This window comes from Danio rerio, chromosome 25 (assembly GCF_052040795.2).
Source record: "Danio rerio strain M-AB ecotype USA chromosome 25, GRCz13ab, whole genome shotgun sequence".
NCBI lineage: Eukaryota > Metazoa > Chordata > Actinopteri > Cypriniformes > Danionidae > Danio > Danio rerio.
The window spans coordinates 5,335,249-5,342,500 of NC_141045.1; the positions used below are offsets into that span (position 1 = coordinate 5,335,249).

At 35.2% G+C, this 7,252-nt stretch overlaps 1 protein-coding gene and 1 long non-coding RNA gene across 38 annotated transcripts in view; both read right to left on the reverse strand.

Annotated features, from left to right (window-relative positions):
* The window catches only part of syt7a (synaptotagmin VIIa), a 214,020-nt gene that overhangs the window by 171,508 nt on the left and 35,260 nt on the right, over window positions 1-7,252 (reverse strand). The window lies entirely within an intron of this gene.
* LOC147837643 (uncharacterized) lies at window positions 2,201-6,330 on the reverse strand. Its single transcript, XR_015526137.1, has 2 exons — window positions 5,890-6,330; window positions 2,201-5,754 (listed from the first exon to the last, which is right to left on the reverse strand). It is a non-coding gene; the product is annotated as an uncharacterized LOC147837643 (long non-coding RNA).

Here is a 7,252-nt window from a genome sequence, read left to right on the forward strand (position 1 = left end):
GATGACAGTAAATAATATTTCACTAGATACTTTTCAAGATACTAGTTCATCTTAAAGTGACATTTAAAGGCTTAACTAGGCTAATTAGGGTAAATAGGCAAGTCATTGTATAACGATGGTTTGTTCTGTAAACAATCAAACACACACAAAGGTTAAAGGGGCTAATAATTTTGACCTTAAAAAGGTTTTAAAAAATGAAAAACTGCTTTTATTCTAGCCAAAATAAAACACATAAGACTTTCTCCAGAAGAAAAAAATATATAGGAGATACTGTGAAAAATTCCTTGCTCTGTTAAACATCATTTGGCAAATATTTGAAAAAAAAAAAAAAAAAACAGGAGATGAATAATTGTAATACAAACTGTATATATAGTATATAATGGCTGCACAATATATAGTTTTAGCATCGATATCATAATGTGCAAATCTGCAATAGTCACATCGCAGGAATCCATCTGAACACAATAAATTCAACGATTAATTGCATATAATTATTTACACAACGTAGACTACACTGTGTTATTTTACACTTGATTGTGGAATTTCTGTGTCTTAATACTGGTAACCATAAAGCAATTTGTATTTGATTTTTATCTTTGTTCTACTGTTTTCATTTGTAGCTTCATTTTTTGTTTTTATTTTATATATGTATTTTTATACTTTTGTTAATTTTATGCAGATTCACGATCCTAAAAAATAATCTCAATCAACAAAAACAAAATGTAAAAATGTGAAATCACAATTATAATCGCTAATATATATATAAAAATAAAATATTGCAATGTCAGTTTGTTCCAATATTGTGCAGCCCTATATGAAAAATTATGCTAAATAAAGACAAAAAAATTGTGTAATAAAATTACAATTTATATATTTCTATCATATGAAATTGTATTTTTAAATGTATATAAATATATTTTATCTTATAAAAAATATCATGAATAGGAGAAAAGCAGTTAAATAAAGATTGCAGGAATTATTGATTTGATAAATAAAAATCTAAATTAAATTCCAGTTATATGAACTATTAAAATTTTATTATATGAAATATTGAAATATGAAATATTGAAAATAATGAATCTTTAAGGAATGTTATATTTTATTGGATGAATATATATATATATGAGCAATATCACACTCGTAGCAGTGCGATATGGCTTTATATTGGCACTGGTGGGAGGCGTCTATTATTATAACATAATCGTGTGTATTAAAAAAGAAAATAAAACACGTATCAAAAATCCTACTTCTGTTACTCATTCACATCTGCAGCTGACGTCAGAACAGCAGAAACCATTGCTAATTCACACACGTCACTTTAGAGCTAGTATTTGAATGATTCTTTAGCGTAATGTCTAAGCGATGAAAAAACAGGTGATTTTGCACACATTTTAAGATTATGAGGCTGAACGGCATGAAATGCCATCAGTCTACAGAGATTTCCCAGTATTTCTCTGTTGCAATATGATTTCACAATAATTACCCTTCGAAAAAGCCAAAGCAAACACTACCAGATTACTATGGTATAAATACAGCACTACAACATACAAAAGAGAGAGTTCGACTTAGTCACTTACCTGTTTTAGAATGATTTGATCAGCTGTGGTTTGAAATTTACACTGAGTTTTTCTCCCCTAAGGGCTTATTATGTGGTTTCTGTCGCCATCTTGTGGCGGAATGTCAACCGTCTTTGCTCTGCTCAGTATAACAGGCTGAAGGTTACCAATGCGGTGAATCTCCAAAATTATAAATATTTAAAGAAGCCACTATCCTTATAAATAAACTGCATAGTTGCAATCTAAACAACTACATTCTTGCCTGAACGAGCTTCAAAAGTACATTATGTTGCCCAAAAGCTGCAATATGTCAAACTGTAGTGTGTTTATTGATCTGCTGTCACTCTATGTGGGCGGAGTAATACACAAGGGTGAGGAGGCTGTATCAGTGCTGTTATTACGGGAATATCGCAGCTATCAGCCAATCAGAGTTGATTACCAGACAGAACTGTTGTATACACACACACACACACACATATATATATACACATATATATATATATATATATATATATATATATATATATATATATATATATATATATATATATATGTGTGTGAGTGTGTGTGTTTGTGTGTGTATATATATATATATATATATATATATATATATATATATATATATATATATATATATATATATATTTTTTTTTTTTTTTTTTTTTTTTATTGAATATATTGCAATTTTTTTTTTCTTAATAATTAGTATTTTATATAAACGACAAAACACCGGGAACCAGTGATCAAAACTACAATGTTTTTGTAGTGTCAACAAAATTTGCATTTGTTATATAGTATAAATCAGACTGCATTGTGAGTATAAATGACCATACTATATATAAAATTAAAATGATCAACACTACAAAAATCCAAGTTACAAAGCAAAACAACCTCATTCTCAACCTGCATAGCATCTGTAACTGCTCCTAAAATTAATGCTTGGCTAATAAATACAGCAACTAAAATGAATCACTGGTATCTTCCATGCACACTCTCTTTCTAGTTGTCTCCATCTTGCTACTCTCTCCTCCTGTAAGATTTATCCTCGGCCCATATGTGTCACTTCTATCCCTGAAGTGCTCCATCCCTCCTGCTTCTTCGCTCTCTTTCTCTCTCTAAGCGGTTTTATGGCTGCGTGTGAGCTGTGCGGAGAGCTTTAGACGTCTGCGATGCTGTAAACAGAGCAGACTCTACTTCAGGAAGAAAGGAGGAAGAAAAAAGTGGAGCAGCCACCTGATAACAGGCCGCCTTCGAGGAATCGCTTCCATCTTAGTTAACCTGTGCTGTCTTTTTGCCTTCACAATGCTGTCTAGGTAGTGAGCGCTCCAGATCCTCCTCTTTCTCTCTCTCTCTCTCTCTCTCTCTCTCCTCTAGGATTTAGAGACTCCCAGAAGCAGGATCAGCTGTGGAGGAACTGACGGAGATATTGTGAAATGCAAATAAGAAAATGGATTAAATATTTAAAGGCAATATATTACAGCGTGTACATATTTCATGGGTGTGTACAGGTTGGGATGGTACATCACAAACAGAAGCTGTTAAATTGTAAAATAGCCACTAAACTATACTTTAACAGGTTTTTTTAGAGAGCATGTTGATGTTATACATCACAGTGACCATTATAAGCATGCGTTTATGCCGAAAAAGTTTGTTTCGTTTTTAGCTTTTTTGTGCCATTTCCATTTTGGGGTGATTAAAAAAACTTTGCTATGGCGAATGCTACAATATATGGTTGTTAGCATGTTGTTCAATCATCGACAACAACATCCTAAAATCAACACAACAACAACCCTAACAACTGCCTAAAAACCACATAATAATGCTTTAATAATCACCCACAACAACCTAACAACAACAACATTGCAAAAGCCTAAAATTCATATAACACTGCTTTAATAGTCACCTGCAACAACCTAACAACAACATAGTAACAACTTAAAAACAACCTAACAATGCTTTAACAATCACCCACAACAACCTAAAAACATAGCAACAACCTAAAAATAACATAACAATGCTTTAACAATCACCCACAACAACTTAAAAACATAGCAACAACCTAAAAACGCTTTAACGGTCACCCACAACAACAACATAGCAGCAACCTAAAAACCACAAAACAATGCTTTAACAGTCACCCACAACAACCTAACAAAAACAACACCAACATAGCAACAACCTAAAAACCACAAAGAAATGCTTTAATAATCACCCACAACAACCTAACAACAACAACATAGCAACAACCTAAAAAAACAAAGCAATGTTTTAACAGTCACCCACAACAACCTAACAAAAACAACAACAACATAGCAACAACCTAAAAACCACAAAGCAATGCTTTAACAATCACCCACAACAACCTAACAACAACAACAACAACATAGCAACAACTTAAAAACCACAAAGCAATGCTTTAACAATCACCCACAACAACAACCTAACAACAACAACATAGCAACAACCTAAAAAACAAAGCAATGTTTTAACAGTCACCCACAACAACCTAACAAAAACAACAACATAGCAACAACCTAAAAACCACAAAGCAATGCTTTAACAATCACCCACAACAACCTAACAACAACAACATAGCAACAACCTAAAAAAACAATGCAATGTTTTAACAGTCACCAACAACAACCTAACAAAAACAACATAGCAACAACCTAAAAACCACAAAGCAATGCTTTAACAATCACCCACAACAACAGCCTAACAACAACATAGCAACAACCTAAAAACCACAAAACAATGCTTTAACAGTCACCCACAACAACCTAACAAAAACAACAACAACAGCATAGCAACAACCTAAAAACCAAAAAGCAATGCTTTAACAATCACCCACAACAACAGCCTAACAACAACAACATAGCAACAACCTAAAAAAAACAAAGCAATGTTTTAACAGTCACCCACAACAACCTAACAAAAACAACAACATAGCAACAACCCAAAAACCACAATGCAATGATTTAACAGTCACCCACAGCAACCTAACAACATAACAACATAGCAACAACTTTACGACCATACAGCAATCCTCCAACAATCACCCACAACAACTTAACAACAATCATGTAGCACCACTTTAGCAGTCACCTACAACCAAACAACATAGGAACAACGTTACAACCACATAGCAACGCTTCAGCAATCACCCACAACAACTTAACAACCACGCATCAATGATCCACAAAAAACAATGCTATAGCAGTTGCTATGGTGTTCCGAGTTGTTAGCTCGTTGCAATGTGATTAAGGTGTTGTTGTGGGAGTTTTCTAACATATTGCTATGTAGTTGTCAAGGTGTTATGGTTGGACGAGTGTTTATGAGTGAATGAATCTGTATTTTAACAATCACCTACAACTGACAACATGGTAACAACCGAATAACCACATAACATGCTTCTGTAATCACCAAGAGCAAATTAACATAGCAACAACCTTACAATCACACAGCAATGCATCAGCAATATCCTACAACATAACAACATAGCACTGACCCACAACAGGCTAACAATCATATAGCGATGCATTTGTAATCACCTACAACCGAACAACATAGCAATCACATGGCAACGCTTTAGTAATGACCCACAACAACTTAACAACCACGTATCAATGGCACACAACAACCTAACAACCAATGCTATAGCAGTTGTTATGGTCTTCCAAGTTATTAGTTTGTTGCTATGTGGTTACGGTGTTGTTGTGGGAGTTTTCTAACATATTACTACGTAGTTGTTAAGGTGTTGTGATTGGATGAGTGTTGATGAGTGAGTGAATCTGTATTTTAACAATCACCTACAACAACTGACAAGATAGTAACAACCTAACAACCATAACCAAACTTCAGCAATCACCAACAACAACTTACCATAGCAACAATCTTACTTACAACCAGATAGCAATGCATCAGCAATATCCTACAACTTAACAAGAAAGCAATGACAACAATCTAACAACCCCAAAACAACATGTAAGCAATCCCCTACAACCAAACAACATTGCAACAACTTTATGACCATACAGCAATCCTTCAGCAATCACACACATCAATCTAACAACCACATATCAATGACTCGCAACAACCCAACAATCACGTAGCAATGATTTAAAATTTACCTACAACCGAACAACATAGCGACGACCTTCCAACCATACAGCAATCCTTCAGCAATCACCCACAACAACTGAACAACCACATACCAATGCATCACAACAATATAACAACCCCAAAGCAACATGTAAGCAATCCCCTACAACCTAACAACATTGCAACAACTTTACGACCATACAGCAATCCTTCAGCGATCACCCAAAACAACTAAACAACCACATACCAATGACTCACAACAATCTAACAACCCCAAAACAACATCTAAGCAATCCCCTACAACCTAACAACATTGCAACAACTTTACGACCATACAGCAATCCTTCAGCAATCACACACAACAACCTTACAACCACATATCAATGACTCGCAACAAGCCAACAATCACGTAGCAATGATTTAGCAATCAACTACACCCGAACAATATAGCAACAACCTTCCAACCATACAGCAATCCTTCAGCAATCACCCACAACAATTAAACAACCACATACCAATGACTCACAACAATCTAACAACCCCAAAACAACATGTAAGCAATCCCCTACAACCTAACAACATTGCAACAACTTTACGACCATACAGCAATCCTTCAGCAATCACCCACAACAACCTAACAACCTCATATCAATGACTCGCAACAAGCCAACAAGCCAACAATCACGTAGCAATGATTTAAAATTCACCTACAACCGAACAACATAGCGACGACCTTCCAACCATACAGCAATCCTTCAGCAATCACCCACAACAACTAAACAACCACATACCAATGACTCACAACAATATAACAACCCCAAAGCAACATGTAAGCAATCCCCTACAACCAAACAACATTGCAACAACTTTACGACCATACAGCAATCCTTTAGCAATCACCCACAACAACCAAATAACCACATATCAATGACTCGCAACAACCCAACAATCACATAGCAATGATTTAAAATTCACCTACAACCGAACAACATAGCAACAACCTTACAACTATACAGCAAACCTTCAGCAATCACCCACAACAACTGAACAACCACATACCAATGACTCAACAATCTAACAACCCCAAAGCAACATATAAGCAATCCCCTACAACCTAACAACATTGCAACAACTTTACGACCATACAGCAATCCTTCAGCAATCACCCACAACAACCTAACAACCACATATCAATGACTCGCAACAACCCAACAATCACATAGCAATGATTTAGCAATCAACTACACCCGAACAATATAGCAACAACCTTCCAACCATACAGCAATCCTTCAGCAATCACCCACAACAACTAAACAACCACATACCAATGACCCACAACAATCTAACAACCCCAAAGCAACATGTAAGCAATCCCCTACAACCTAACAACATTGCAACAACTTTACGACCATACAGCAATCCTTTAGCAATCACCCACAACAACCTAACAACCACATATCAATGACTCGCAACAAGCCAAAAATCACGTAGCAACGATTTAAAATTCACCTACAACCGAACAACATAGCAACGACCTTCCAACCATACAGCAATCCTTCAGCAATCACCCACAACAACTGAACAATCACATACCA